The sequence below is a fragment of the Argentina silus genome (assembly GCF_951799395.1).
Source record: "Argentina silus genome assembly, chromosome: Y".
Taxonomy (NCBI): Eukaryota; Metazoa; Chordata; class Actinopteri; order Argentiniformes; family Argentinidae; genus Argentina; species Argentina silus.
The window spans coordinates 1,303,930-1,320,398 of NC_139654.1; positions in this window are offsets into that span (position 1 = coordinate 1,303,930).

The following is a 16,469-nucleotide window of genomic DNA, read 5'->3' on the forward strand; positions in this document are numbered from 1 at the left end:
AACATGTAGTTAGCCTGTGCTAGTAGAAACATGAATGTGTAGTTAGCCTGTGCTAGTAGAAACATTAATGTGTAGTTAGCCTGTGCTAGTTAGTAACGTTCATGTGTAGTTTGCCCATATGCCTGAACTCGTAGAATAGAATAGCTTTTTTTTTCTCAGGTGGAATTACAAACGTCTATCCTTGCTGCAAAGTCCGTTCAACAAGTCATATTGTTGTAAAATAAACCTGTAGTACATTTTGATTAATGGAGATGAAAGCAGGAGTTCCCTTTATAAAGCCTTTATTACAGACAACAGAGAGAAGAGAAAATGACTTGAGTTTGAGCTGGTCCACTTGGCCTGCTGGCCGGCCGGGTGCTTCAGGGAACTCAGATATACAACACCACAACACCACCCTAACCTAACCTAACCTAACCTAACCTAACCTAACCTAACCTTAACCTAACCTAACCTAACCTAACCTAACCTTAACCTAACCTTAACCTAACCTAACCTAACCTTAACACAAACAGGCTTCCACATGTTTGTTAAAGTTACACATATAGTCAGAACGGTCTTTTACTGTTCTGAATTACTGATTAACACACAGTTATCATATATATATATATATATATATATATATATATATATATATCAGACTATTACTCTTAGCAGTAGGTTTTTAAGCATTATCATTAAAACATTCAATCACTTGCCTTTTTACTTAAATCTAAATCTTCATTGTCCGAAGCAAACAATGGAATAGTATTCTCTTCCTGATGATGCCTTTTTACCGGGTGACCTCATTCTTTTGACATCTCAAACTTAATTTAAAATGTTCTTAAACACCAAATATTCTTACTTAGTTCATATTCTTTCAATGCCAAACATTCCTTCATATTTTAGTTTGTATTCTCAGACATTCAATGTGCAAATTCAAGTTTGGATTTAACTTGCCTGCCCCCATGATTGATAGATTAGTGCTTACATTAAACCAGCTACTATTATTATAATAATGTCTTGTCAACCCTCATACCATCATCATAAACTTCACATCATAACAGCAACCTTCATTCAATACCAGTTAGCATCCAATCAAAGTCTCCTTCTGCATTTTACTTCCTACTCTTTGAAAGTCAATCCATTTCTTCATCTTCCAATCGATACTCTCAAACTTTCACTGCAAACATGAAGGCCACTGTTGCGTTGCATGTTCATATACATATTTCCCACCCTGATTGATCGACACAAAGAACACAGACACAGAAAAGCATCCCTTCAGAAATCCCAGACACCGATATAAGATTCAGTTAAAGGTAGACTCAGCGATATGACGTCACCGCGGGACGTTGGTTGACTTCAGCGATGTTTCAGATTCATCCGAGCGACGGACGTTTCACTAATGATGGATTCCATTGGTGCACGAGCACGACAGTGGCAGATGGCCATGTGACAAACGGGCTGGCGAGGGAATTGTCTTGCCTTAGGCTTCAACGATCTCTGCCAATATTCACAGGTTACGTCATATCGCTGAGTCTACCTTTAACAACGGATAGAGAGTGTGGTCGGGTAAACACGGTCTTCTAAACACAGTATGGTAAACACAGTCTGTTAAACAGTGTATTAAAGATGAGGCAGTTTACAGACAGGTTTGTCCACTAGATGGAGCAGAGAGCGGATTGGAGCACACATCTTCTACCCTATTAGGACGCGGCTCTTGGTCAGGGTCAGGCGAAGGTCAGGGACATCCTGGCTCCAGAACTGCCTCCGGGTCAGAGGTCAAGCGGCTACAGTCCTGGACAGGACACCTTCCAGAATGACAACGTGTCACTTCATTCAACACAAAGGCAACCTGAGGACCGACACACACAACCAGGATTCAGACGGGCATGTGTAACAGAGCTGCAGACTGCTGTATCATATGATGCGGTGAGCTGATGTGTTTAACAGCTATCTAACACACTCTTACCTAATTGATGGCGCTCATCGCCATGGTGATGAAGCTGTGGCTGTGCTGCTGCAGAGATCGCCGTCTCCTTCTATTCTTCACCCCGGAACATGTCTGTGGGAGAGAGACAGTCAGTGAGAGGACACTGTGTCTGTGTGTGTGTGTGTGTGTGTGTGAGGAGTGATGGCTCCTGGCCTACCGGGGCACAGTTCCCGTTCTTCAGCACACACAGGTGGATGTTGCAGTGCAGGAACACGTCCGAGGATTTGCCAGAGAACTGGAACATTCTGAAGGAGAAGCGGGTGGCGGAGGAGTCACCGTTGGTCAGAATGTTCACCGTGCTGTCGGCAGGGTTGGCACACCTGGGACATGGACACACAGGACACATGTGTCAGAGCAGCCAATGTGTACCCATCTATGTGTCTGACAGTGTGTGTGTGTGTGTGTGTGTGTGTGTGTGTCTCACCCTTCCTTGATGATGTCCCAGCGCACAGTAGCATTTGAGGAGCTTTCAGGCGTGGCCCAGCAGGCGTCAGTCACCATGACGATCTTGCTGTCCAATCCGGTGGTGTTTAGGGACAGGTAGAGCTTCTGGTCCAATCGGACGGCTGCTGAGTCGTTGAGGGGCTGGCTGAACTCGGCGTCGTAGAAGGCTGCCATGGTGAGTTTGTAGTTCCATTCTCCAGAGGACAGGTTCTTGCTCACAGAGCTGGTGAGTTTCAACAAATGAACCAACACACACAGTCAACAAACCTCAAACTCTCCAAATACCAACAGTAAAACTATCAGTCCATGGCTCGGAGTGTGGATGAGGATCTGGTTCTCATGGGCAGCGTGTCCAGTTTGACTGCAACACTATCGCTAACTCTCCTAGTGATAACACGTAGCCTAGCCTCACCCATAACCCTCTGACCAGACGCTATCGCTAACCCTCCTAGTGATAACACTTAGCCTAGCCTCACCCATAACCCTCTGACCAGACGCTATCGCTAACTCTCCTAGTGATAACACTTAGCCTAGCCTCACCCATAACCCTCTGACCAGACGCTATCGCTAACCCTCCTAGTGATAACACGTAGCCTAGCCTCACCCATAACCCTCTGACCAGACGCTATCGCTAACCCTCCTAGTGATAACACTTAGCCTAGCCTCACCCATAACCCTCTGACCAGACGCTATCGCTAACCCTCCTAGTGATAACACTTAGCCTAGCCTCACCCATAACCCTCTGACCAGACGCTATCGCTAACCCTCCTAGTGATAACACTTAGCCTAGCCTCACCCATAACCTTCTGACCAGACGCTATCGCTAACTCTCCTAGTGATAACACTTAGCCTAGCCTCACCCATAACCCTCTGACCAGACGCTATCGCTAACTCTCCTAGTGATAACACTTAGCCTAGCCTCACCCATAAGCCTCTGACCAGACGCTATCGCTAACTCTCCTAGTGATAACACTTAGCCTAGCCTCACCCATAACCCTCTGACCAGACGCTATCGCTAACTCTCCTAGTGATAACACTTAGCCTAGCCTCACCCATAACCCTCTGACCAGACGCTATCGCTAACCCTCCTAGTGTGTCGGACGAAGTAGTTTCCTGGTTTGTTTGTTTTTTCAAAGTAACAAGCTGTATTTCCATCAACGGTAGCTTTAGTGACGTTCAACTTCCTGCCTCGTAAAGTTGTTGGTAACTGAGTTAAATGGATGTTCAGAGTCGCTTCCCCAACACTGACGATACCAACCTTGACCTTGTTTTAACGCTGTGAACTCCTCTGGCTGGAAGGTATTCTCTCCCGGTAATGTGCATCACATTACACATGTATTACCACAGTGAAAGGCCTGGGTGACCTCACACACACACACACACACACACACACACACACACACACACACACACATACACACACCTGTCTTTGACCTTGATGCCCAGGGCCATAGATTGGGAGGTGTCCTTGGTGTAGGCGCAAGAGAAGTCCAGGTTGGTCTCGTCCATGCGGTGGATGGCCATGGAGGAGTTGTAGTTCCTCTGGACGGAGTTCTTGTAGATGATGTGAGTGTTGTTGGACTGTGGAGAGGGGAGAGAGGGGCTTCACTCACTGACCCCCAGCCTGGTTAGAACCCCAGCCTGGCTCGAACCCCAGCCTGGCTAGAACCCCAACCTGGCTAGAACCCCAGCCTGGCTAGAACCCCAGCCTGGCTAGAAGCCCTGGTTAGAACCCCAGCCTGGTTAGAAACCCAGCCTGGCCAGAACCCCTGGTTAGAACCCCAGCCTGGTTAGAACCCCAGCCTTGCTGGGTCATCTATAGATGTTTGATGTGTGTTTTGGTACCGTGAGCAGAGTGCCGCAGCTGTGGTTGTGGTTGTCGAAGCGGTACACCACAACGCCCTTCTCTAACACCCCGATGCAGCTTGGGTCGTTGAGGTGCAGAGTCTTGTAATCAAAGTCTGCCTCAACCAGACGACAGCGTTCCAGAGACAAGCTGGCAGAACTCCCACTGCAGCTTGTTAAAGGATCTTTAAAGAGAGGCGTGCACACACACACACACACACACACACACACACACACACACACACACACACACACACATACACAGAGAGAGGTTAATGAAGAAAACACACACACACACATATACACATACAGGTAATCAAGAAAACACACACACACACACACACTGTTCAAACACATTTAGTAGAGTGGTCACACAGGGTTTGGGATCATGCACATACCAAAAGGACCCCTCTCCTTGACAGAGTCCAGGTAACTACGGCGACAGAGGCAGACAGATTCACCGTTCCTCTCCCCACAGAACTCATGGTCAGCACAGTCCATGTCCAGGCAGGGGTCTCTGGATGCTGAGGGAGGGGGAGGAGGAGGAGGGGAGGAGGAGGAGGGGGAGGTGGAGGAGGAGGAGGGGAGGAGGAGGAGGTGGAGGGGAGGGGGGGAGGTGGAGGTAAGGAGGGGGAGGAGGAGGTGGAGGGGAGGGGGAAGGAGGAGGTGGAGGGGAGGAGGGGGAGGAGGAGGAGGAGGGGAGAAGGAGGAGGAGGAGGAGGAGAGAGAGAGAGAAGGGTTTGATAAGCAGACAGAGTAACATTAGAAATCACACACCCCCTACCGCACACACACACACACACACACACACCCCATACCACACATACACACACACACCCTACCGCACACACACACACACACACACACACACACACAGGCGACCCAAACAGAATGGATGCATCGAGAGGAAACATTGAGAATGTGACTTACGACAGTTGGCCTGCGTCCTCCACTTGTCCAGCTGTCCGTCTGTCCGTCAGAGAGCAGGCAGGCCATGGCGTAGGCCTCCATGGAGGAGCAGAGGGTGCGGTCCACCGGGCCGTGGCGGCACAGGTCAAACACGCAGGCCTCCACGTACGGCCCTGGGGGGGTGGAGTTATGGCAGGCGGCGAAGGGGCCGCTGCTATCGGCCATGACGCCACACAGCTGGTTGACCTTCTCAGTGCAGTTGGCTCTCATGTCAGTTGTTATGTTGGCAGCACAGCTGTGGAGGAGCAACACACACACACACACACACAGGAGCAACATGGCCCGGGGTTCGAGGATATATCACTTGGAAGTGGGGGTGAGTACATCACTCAGGACTGTGTGTGTGTGTGTGTGTGTGTGTGTGTGTGTGTGTGTGTCCTGGATTGCTACTCCATCATAACCTGACAACATTTACCTTGTTGAACCGTAGTTGCTGTTCTTCCACTTCGCCGGGTCCCCGCTGGAAGCACCGTGCGAACAGACGCCATCCAGCGGACGAACTCCGACCTTCCAAATGGCCAGGGTGTCGCCGTTGTACTCGAGGGTGGTGTTGTACATGCTGAGACGGACGACCACCATCCTGTCACTACTATTGACAGACACGCCAGAGGCCACCTCAATGGTCGTGGACACGTTCACCTTCGTTCCGTTCACCTACAGCCAAGGACCAGGCAGGGAGATATGGTGAATCTGCCCAGTTACACACACACACACACACACACTCTCACTCTCACTCTCACTCTCACTCTCACACTCACACTCACTCTCACTCTCACTCTCACTCTCACTCTCTCACACACACACACACACAGAGGGCGGTTGGTTCTCACACCTTCAAAGCAAACAATTTGGTGTTAGTTATGAGAACCTCTCTCTTTGCACCTCCCAGACTAAACAATTTAGTGTTTGTTATGGGAACCTTTCTTTCTGTGCTTACTGTATGATCCCATCCCCCCACGGGAACCACACCTTCCAGACTAAACAATGTCTCATATCTTCTCACAGACCCCATATATAAAGCCTTCTTTGTGCCTTGCTCTCATTTTACTCTGTGAACACAATGTACAAGCGACTGAGAAGGCGACTGTCTGTCAGAGAGGCTCTGGACCATATCTTCGATGATGGAGAGGAGATGGAAATTGAACCAGAGATAGAGGAGGACGTTTCCAATTGTTTTTTTACCAGAATCAATTGAGAAAACTTTACTGGACATGACAAACTTGGAGGGGAGGCGTGTGTTTGGGGACAAGTGGAGAGAATTGGATCGGGCAGACCTCCAAGCCTACATAGGTCTATTGATTCTGGCAGGAGTATACCGGTCAATAATAATGATAAGAAAAAGAAGAATAAGTATGAGCAATAACAATAGTTAGACTCTCTCTGAACCACTCAATATTTGTTGTGAAACAACACAGCACAAGTCCAAAATGCATGTAGGTGACTAGCAAGCTAGCTAGTTCAAGCTAAAGCTAACAATGCTACCATTGCTACCAACTGACAAAGTGTCATGCCATTATAAAGACACATTTGTTGACTATGTGTCTACTGCTGTAAAATGTAATTAAACATCACATACCCGCTTTCGAAGTCGCTGTCCTCCCAACGGGAGCCCTGCCAAAAAGAAAACAAGAACAACAACCTGTGGTAGAAACGTCTGCCCCCAGTCCGCGATCATGAAGAGGAAAGCGACAGCGACTTCGAAGAGGGTATGTGACATTTAATTACATTTTACAGTAGACACATATCTCACAAATTGTGTGTACAATGATTATTTTTCCAGTTAGAAGCAATGATAGCATTGTTAGCTGCTAGGTGGCTAAGTAACCCGTTGACAGTGTCTATGGGCATTGCTAAGAGTTACCTTTAGCTTGAACTAGCTAGCTTGCTAGCCACCTCCGTGCATTTTGGCAAGGCATGTACGTTTTGGATTTGTGCGATGCTGTTTTGTATTCTAGCAACACATGTTGAGTGGTTCTATGTCATTATTGTCCTTATGTAGAGAGGACTGACCGGGTCCAGGTGGAGGCCTTGGCTGTGCTGTTGGTGGACGTTGAGCAGGGTGTGGTCGTGGAGGATGTGCCACTCATCCTTGAGGATGGCCACGATGTGCAGAGCATCTATGAACTAGCTACAGTCAATCACACGGCTACTGTATGAACTAGCTACAGTCAATCACACTGCTACTGTATGAACTAGCTACAGTCAATCACACTGCTACTGTATGAACTAGCTACAGTCAATCACACTGCTACTGTATGAACTAGCTACAGTCAATCACACTGCTACTGTATGAACTAGCTGCAGTCCCAATGATACACTATATGAACTAGCGACAGTAGCTAGCTCATACATTAGCAGTGTGACTGACTGTTGCTAGAACTATCTACAATGATATGACTACTGTATGAACTAGCTACAGTCAATAACACTCCTACTGTATTAACTAGCTACAGTCAATCACACTTCTACTGTATGAACTAGCTACAGTCAATCACATTGCTACTGTATGAACTAGCTACAGTCAATCACACTGCTACTGTATGAACTAGCTACAGTCCCAATGATACACCATATGAACTAGCGACAGTAGCTAGTTCATACAGTAGCAGTGTGACTGACTGTTGCTAGAACTATCTACAATCACATGACTACTTCATGAACTAGCTACAGTGAATCACACTGCTACTGTATGAACTAGCTACAGTCAATCACACTGCTACTGTATAAACTAGCTACAGTCAATCACACTGCTACTGTATGAACAAGCTACAGTCAATCACACTGCTACTGTATGAACTAGCTACAGTGAATCACACTGCTACTGTATAAACTATCTACAGCCAATCACACTGCTACTGTATAAACTAGCTACAGTCAATCACACTGTTACTGTATGAAATAGCTACAGTCCCAATGCTACTATATCAACTAGCTAGAGTCAATCACACTGCTACTGTATAAATTAGCTACAGTCCCAATGCTACACTATATGAACTAGCTACAGTCAATCACACTGCTACTGTATGAACTAGCTACAGTACCAATGATACACTATATTAACTAGCGACAGTCAATCACACTGTTACTGTATGAACTCGCTACAGTCAATCACACTGTTACTGTATGAACTAGCTACAGTCAATCACACTGCTACTGTATGAACTAGCTATAGTCTCAATGCTACACTATATGAACTAGCTGCAGTCAATCACACTGCTACTGTATGAATTAGATACAGTCCCAATGCTACTGTATAAACTAGCTACAGTCAATCACACTGCTACTGTAAGAACTAGTTACAGTCAATCAAACTGCTACTGTATAAACTAGCGACAGTCCCAATGATACACTATATTAACTAGAGACTTTAGCTATTTCATACAGTCGCAGTTTGACTGACTTTCGCCAGAACTATCTACAATCACATGACTACTGTATGAACTCGCTAAGGTCAATCACACTGCTACTGTATGAACTCGCTACGGTCAATCACACTGCTACTGTATGAACTCGCTACGGTCAATCACACTGCTACTGTATAAACTAGCTACAATCAATCACACTGCTACTGTATAAACTAGCTACAGTCAATCACAATGTTACTTTATGAACTAGGGACAGTCAATCACACTGCTACTGTATGAACTACCTACAGTCAATCACACTGCTACTGTATGAATTAGCTACAGTCCCAATACTACTGTATGATCTAGCTACAGTCAATCACACTGCTACTGTATGAACTAGCTACAGTCAATCACACTGCTACTATATAAACTAGCTACAGTAAATCACACTGCTACTGTATGAATTAGCTACAGTCCCAATGCTACTGTATGAACTAGCTACAGTCAATCACACTGCTACTGTATAAACTAGCTACAGTGAATCACACTGTTACTGTATAAACTAGCTAGAGTCAATCACACTGCTACTGTATGAACTAGCTACAGTCAATCACACTGCTACTGTATGAACTAGCTCCAGTCAATCACACTGCTACTGTATGAACTAGCTACAGTCAATCACACTGTTACTGTATGAACTAGCTACAGTAAATCACACTGCTACTGTATGAATTAGCTACAGTCCCAATGCTACTGTATGAACTAGCTACAGTCAATCACACTGCTACTGTATGAACTAGCTCCAGTCAATCACACTGCTACTGTATGAACTAGCTACAGTCAATCACACTGTTACTGTATGAACTAGCTACAGTCCCAATGATACACTATATGAACTAGCGACAGTAGCTAGTTCATACAGTAGCAGTGTGATTGACTGTAACTAGCTCTTTGAATGTATGTTTTGGGTCGTAGCTGTGTTTATGTAATAGTGGATTTTGTGTCTGTCTGTTTGAAGTAGACCTAAATCAATAGTGTTTTCTGTGTCGAACTCATAGGATTAAAATAGACTGTGGTGTCTAGGAAATTAATTTCTTGCGGGTGTATGCTGTGTTTGAGTTTTATAGATGGATGATGCGAGTTTAAAATGTTCATGAAGTCCGTGAATAGATCTATATGGTGTGGTCATGCTCCTATAATGTCATCTAGAAATCTGTAATAAAAACTGGGTTGGTGGGGGCATTTGGCCAGTGCCTCTCTCTCCCATTCGGACATGTATAAGTTGGCGTATGAGGGTGCATATCGTTGGCCCATGGCTGTTCCCTCTACCTGTAAATATTGTTTGTCGTCAAAAGTCAAATTATTGCCGGTAAGACTGATTTCCAATAGTTGTAAGAGTTCAGTGTCGGGTCTATTCTTATCTGGGTGTTTCTGAAAGATATTCCTCACTGCAGTTATTCCTGCGTGTGTATTTATGTTGGTATATAGACTATCGATGTCTATAGTGAATATGTAAGCCTGGGAGGGAACAACCATGGGTTGGATTTTGTGTAAGAAGTCGTAGGTGTCTTTCAGGTAACTGGGGTGCTTGGTGCAGAGGGGATTGAGATGATAGTCTATGTATTGTGCAATGTGGTACGATTCGCTGTTGCAGTCTGAAACTATCGGTCTACCAGGAGGAACTTCAAAGGGAATAGTCCAAGTCTCAGGTTCCTTGTGAATTTTCGGAAGTAGGTAAAATTGTCTGGGTCTGGGGTCGTCCGGTCCGAATAAAAAGTCTCGCTGTTTTCTTGTAATGTATTTCTTTTCGTACGTGGTCTGTCTGACTTGTCGTAGTTGTGTCTTCACGGACATTGTGAGTGGTGGTGAGTCAAAAACCTTTTCTACCAAGTTCCGTCCTGACTTTCGGTGTATGTAGTTGAATCCTAGACTGTGTGTGAAGGTTGATGAACCATGACGAGCAGAGGCATCACAACGGTGTCAAACTCCACATCCAACTACACTGTGTGAGAGGAACACATTTGAGTGGAACAGCATGGAGGGAGGGACAGAGGCAGGTAGCAGTCAATGGTGTTGATGTAACTCCCAGGCCAAATCACTGTAGCCAGAAAGACAGGTAAAAGGGAGGCAACTCATGTAAACTCAAGTCTAAAACACAATCAAACAAAACTAAAACAATTCTTTCTCAATGTAACTTGTTTTGGTGAAAGCAACAACTTCTTCCAAGGCTGTTGTAGGGGCTGATTGATTGGCAATGAGATTCAGCTGGGCTCCAACCAGGGCCGGCCGGAGGGGAGTGGCAGTGGGGGTGGGGTTGTGAGGCGGGAGGGGTGTCATAATTCAAACCCTCCTGGGGAGCTCAGAGGGTTGACAGGGAGTTCATGGTCTCACATTTTTGGGAAGATGTCTGAAACCTCAGTGGCCGTGTGGTTAAGACCTGTGTGAAGTCTCCAAGGTCTGAAACTAACTTGAACTAAAATCTTACATTTTCTACTTCCTAACAATCTTTTGTGGCAGAATTGAACGGCTGTGGGACAATTAAACACAATGAAAACGATGCTTTATCTTCAATTAAATTCACTTTTCTGAGAGTAACGTAAAACACGTTTCCTGAGAGCATGTGTGGTGCACTTCATAAGTCCTTGTCACTTGGTACAGATCTTCTCTGAAATGATGGTTGAAATCCCACCTGACCTAAAAGTTAGAGTAACTTTACAATCTGTCCAGACAGTATACTGCTAAAACAGTGGGCAAACATGAGTCAAACAAGCTCTGGAATATCTCAAAGGGTTGAAGTGTGTGTGTGTGTGTGTGTGTCAGCAAAGTGCAGGCCAGTAAAGTGATGTATTACTGAGTTTATCAAGCTTTGAATATGGGAGAGAAAAAATACAGACGTTTGGAGATGGCACCATGAACATACACGGACCATTTTGTCAAGGCTAAGGCGACATCTCGATTTAGCATTATGGCAAATGCATGGTCTTATTCCAACTTCTCACTCCTGTTTCTGTGTACCACCACCCATGGATGTAAAAACAAGAGTAAGCCTTGTTTTTAAGGCTTGAGGATCCATGCTGCAGAGAGCAGAAGTGCACACTTCAGGAAAAAGGGTCCAGATTTGGGATGCAAACCATGGCTAAAGTGACTGATTTCCATATCAAATCATTCCTGGGTAAATGTTAGGTGACATCCTTTATTTGTTCAAAAAGCAGCAAGAAGTGGCATTCGTTCCTTGGTTTCTGTTTTTTAGCTGGCTATAATGTTGAACAATCTGTGAGCAGCCTACAGTGTCTTGTGAATTTATGTAGCATTTCAGTTTGCAATTGGAAGTTATTACATTTGTTGAGTTACTTTGCAGCTATCTTCATAAAATTGTCAGCAACTACTCAGATAAGTTAGTGAACAGGGTTAGTGCCAACTAACATGGGAGGAATGTAAAATGTCAACAACCTCTTAAATCACACCCATCAAAAACAGCATTTGAGGCAGCATAGCAGGGCTAGATTTTTACAGAAAGAGTACTGGAAAATGACAGAAACAGAAGACAGAAGACATGTTAGGGTGAATCTATTTTAATCTGGTGAAGCCAAAACTCAAACCAAAGACTGGAAATCACGATTTGCAGAACTAAAAGCACTCACCAGATGCATAGACAAAATACCTCAAAAAGAGCGAGAGCTAAAATGCACATGCTTTCAGCAAGGAGTCCATCAGCAAAGCACCAGCTGGGGGTGTGTCCCAGTCCTTTCATACTGGCCCTGCCAGTGAAGCCCATTGGCTGAAGGTGAGAGTGGATGGATTGATTGGGTTAGAGGGATGTCAATCTAACTATAGGTTCATGCACACTAATCACATACACACACAGGTGCATGTGTGTGCATGGGACCTCACACTGCCCAGACCATTGCCCTCCCAAGCCACATCCTACCGGTGTTGAAAGCTGCTGCTGTGTACACATCTACAATGACAGCCTACTATGTACTGGACTCCTATGGTTCTTTGCAATATCGCTTTAAGATCATCTTTGAGATTCAGTTTCAGAAAAACTTTATTGTCACCCACTTGGGAAATTGGTCTTGTTATTATAAAATATATGACACATTACAGAACAAGAGGCATTGTTGCATTTGATCAGATTCATCTGGATAGGTCTGGAACAAGGTCTGGCTTCATGGGGAATAAAATAGATAAAAAAACAAGGCACAATTGTCTCTGAATGTTACACATCTCTACCTATGGGATGACATGACTGTAGAGAACTTTCTTCTACCTGGTCAGTGTTGTCTAAACTCAACCAATGGATTTTATGTGTTTGACATTCAAGAAAAATGATACAGGTGTGTAAGTGACAATGAAACTATTCATTATCAGGTGTGTTTGCCATCCTCCATTGTTCCAGATCTATCCAGATGAATCTGATCTAATGCAACAATCACCAGGATAGAAACAGTTAGTTAGTTAGTTAACTGTTTCTATCCTGGTGATTGTTGCAGTAAATCGGATTCATCTGAATAGGTCTGTAACAAGTCCCTTGCTCACAGATAGGCGGACGCAGTGTGTTGGTAAGGGAATGTCCCGTTTATTATAAAAATGGTTATTATTTCTTCTGTTGGCTGTCCAGCCTCCTCCAAACACACTTTCCAGTCGCCGTCCTCCTCTCGAACGCCGAGACATCTAACCCTAACATCTTAAACCATCTAGTCAACGAGGCTTCATTTGCAACAGGTGTGCAACGGAGCCTCGCCGACGTAACCCTGGCCACGGTGCTGTAGCTCCCTCTACAGGCCGAACGCTGCATGTCCCCCCACAAGGTCTTAAACAACAAGATGGCTGACTACCCACAAAGCCATTCCCCAATCGAGGAAATTAAAGTCAGGTGTGTTGGTTATGAATTAAACTGGTATTAAATTAAACTGAATCCTTATGTACTTGACATATTTCTGTATTTCAAAATGTTTAAAAACATGTTTTCCCTTTGTCATTATGGGGCATTGTGTGAGGATTGATGGCAAAAATAAATAAACGTAATCAATTTTATCTACCAGGTTATTTTCTTTATTTACACATGATTCTATCTTTTCACATGGTCATTTCAGTCCATTATGGTACATTGTGTATTATTTCTGGTGTACATGCAAACAAGACATGCCTCTCTGACATGTGGAGAGTCAACATGAGGTCACACGGCTCTTTGTTTCACAAACACTTTGTTTATATGGACATCATCATCATCATCATCATCATTGTAGTAAATGAAGGAACTTGACTCCAGGGTTAGTTCAGGCTAGTAGACTAGTGCTGCCTTCATCAGAATGAGAAGGAGGAGGCAGAAGGTGAGAGTTACTGTCATTACTACCAAAACACAGAGGCACTTGGGGGGAAATGAGGTTTGTGAGTTGTGGTTGGTCCATGGGAGAATAGAAGAGGGAAATAAACTATACATGTTAACATAAAGCATGATGGCCGACAGTACCAACTAGAAGAAGACTGAACTGTAAAGGAATGTAACAATCAATATAAAACAACAGAGGCTTGAATGTTACAAGTACAGGAAATTATCAATACAATTAAACAGTTAAATGTGTCTCCCCTCATCCTCTCTGACCACACACACAGACACACACACAGGAGAAGTACCTGTAGTCTATTTCACTATCAGATGCATTTTTTAATAATATATATATATATATATTGTGGCGCCCGCCCCGTGCCTAAGCCCATGCGCGAGTGTGGAACGGTGGTAAATGGAGTGTATATCTCGCCTCGCTTTGTCTCTGCTGTTTCTGCTGTCCCTCTCTTGCCCCGTGTTGTCTTTGGCAGGACCATGTATGGAGTTCCTGCGCCCCAAGTGGCCACAGCTGCAACCAGTGGAGATAATCACCGTATGCCCATACATGGAGTTCCTGCTCATCAAGGCACAGCTGAAGGGCATCAGCAGGAGCAGCAGAGACCCTACAAAAGGAGCCAACAGAGCACCCGGTTTTGGAGAGTAGCTACGGCGAAACACGGAGGAGTTGATGAGAGAGAGAGTAAGCAAAGTCACCGTTGTCCTGTGTATGATCCCTGACCGTAGAGCCCCCTTTGAAGCCCGACCCCGAGAACGTCCGAGAGCCCGCTACGTTGCCAACCTTCGCCTGTCTGACTACCCCGCTGCCTGCCCCGACCTGGAACGTAAGAGGACCACCCACCGTGTACCGAACCCCCTGCTATCTTCCCGACGACGGATCTCCTGCGAGGCCCTTGAACGACACGACGCCTTCTCACCCCTACCCTCTCTCTATCATTTCCCTCTCCCACAGCAAAATAAAAACCACACTGTGTAAAACAATGTGCAAAAACACAGCAAAATAAAAACCACACTGTGTAAAACAAACCAAAAGGGGGTAATTAAAAATTTACCCCTAAAGGAGTGATCTCCCAATGCCCAGACTCCCCAATGTGCAAATTATGCTTTAATAAAGTGTTGCAATTGTGCAAAAAAATTCAGGAAATACGGGGGAAACCAGTAAATTTAAAACGTAAGTAGGGATCATAAAAGATCCAGGATTAAAAACAGTCAGTAGAAAGATTTAAAAGGTTAAAAGATTAAAAGGTTGAAATGAGCTCCTAACGTTTCGACACCATGTGTCTTCTTCAGAGGATAGAACCAGAATGAAGGGAAAGACACACATATATAGGGAACAAAGGGGGTGGAGGCAAAAAGAAGGATCCCTATTGGGTAAGTGCCATGGGGTAGGGCGGAGCTATTAAAAATCGACCAAACGACTAATTGGCCACCTGGTTGTGGAACACCAAACAATTCCAATCAATTCCACAATTCCCAGGCTAACCATATCACAAAAAGTAAATATAAAAATATCCTACTAGAAATTGACTCCATGAAAAAAAACATTCTGCAAAACGGTCCCTCCATTGTAAAATTTAACCTACCCTATAAGCGATTCCCCCAACTGGGTAGGCTTCTCTGGGATAGAGCTCCCAGAGAAAATATTATTTATATTAAAATGGAGGGCCAATGTTAAAAGTATTCAATAAAAACAGACAGGGTTTGTGGCGCTGGCCGGTCAGGTAAGGGGAATCATAAAACATCTGCCTAGGCAGGAATGCACTGGCACACAAACTAATCTCTTTTTTCTTCTGTTTACTTTTCAAGATTTGTGAATTGGCGATTTCGCGGTTCAGCGATTTTCATGGAGCGAATACAGTGATCCAGACCTGTGGTTCACAAAAATATTTATTTGTGATAAATTGATTCACTTTAAAATGTGACTGTAACGGATCACGTCGTTCGGTCCTTAAAGATGCCTGCACCAATTGATCTTTCAGGTTTTTATTTCTCCTATAGGCTGCTATAATTAATTGGCGACCTGGTTGTGGAACACCAAACAATTCCAATAAATCTCCACAATTCCCAGGCCAACCACATCACAATTAAGAAAGTAAATATAAAAATATCCCACTGGAAATCAACTCCATGAAAAAACATTCCACAAAACGGTCACCTCCATTATAAAATTTAACCTACCCTATAAACGATTGCCCCAACTGATTAGGCTTCTCTGGGATAGAGCTCCCAGAAAAAATATTATTCATATTAAAATGGAGGGCCAATGTTAAAAGTATTCAATAAAAACAGACAGGGTTTGTGGCGCTGGCCGGTCAGGTAAGGGGAATCATAGAATCATAGGTAGGCAAGATGGCGCCGAGGAAGGCTGCCGTGTCTCACGCTCCTCCTCACCTTTTTATTGTTTTAACTTATCTTGCTAGTTTATTTTTATATTTACGCCTAACTCTCGGTAACAGGCGAACGGCCAAAGCGAGCCCTATCATACGATATGATAGAGAAAAACTTCTGCGCATTAGATCGTCGGTGGAAAACACTTTTTCACCACCAC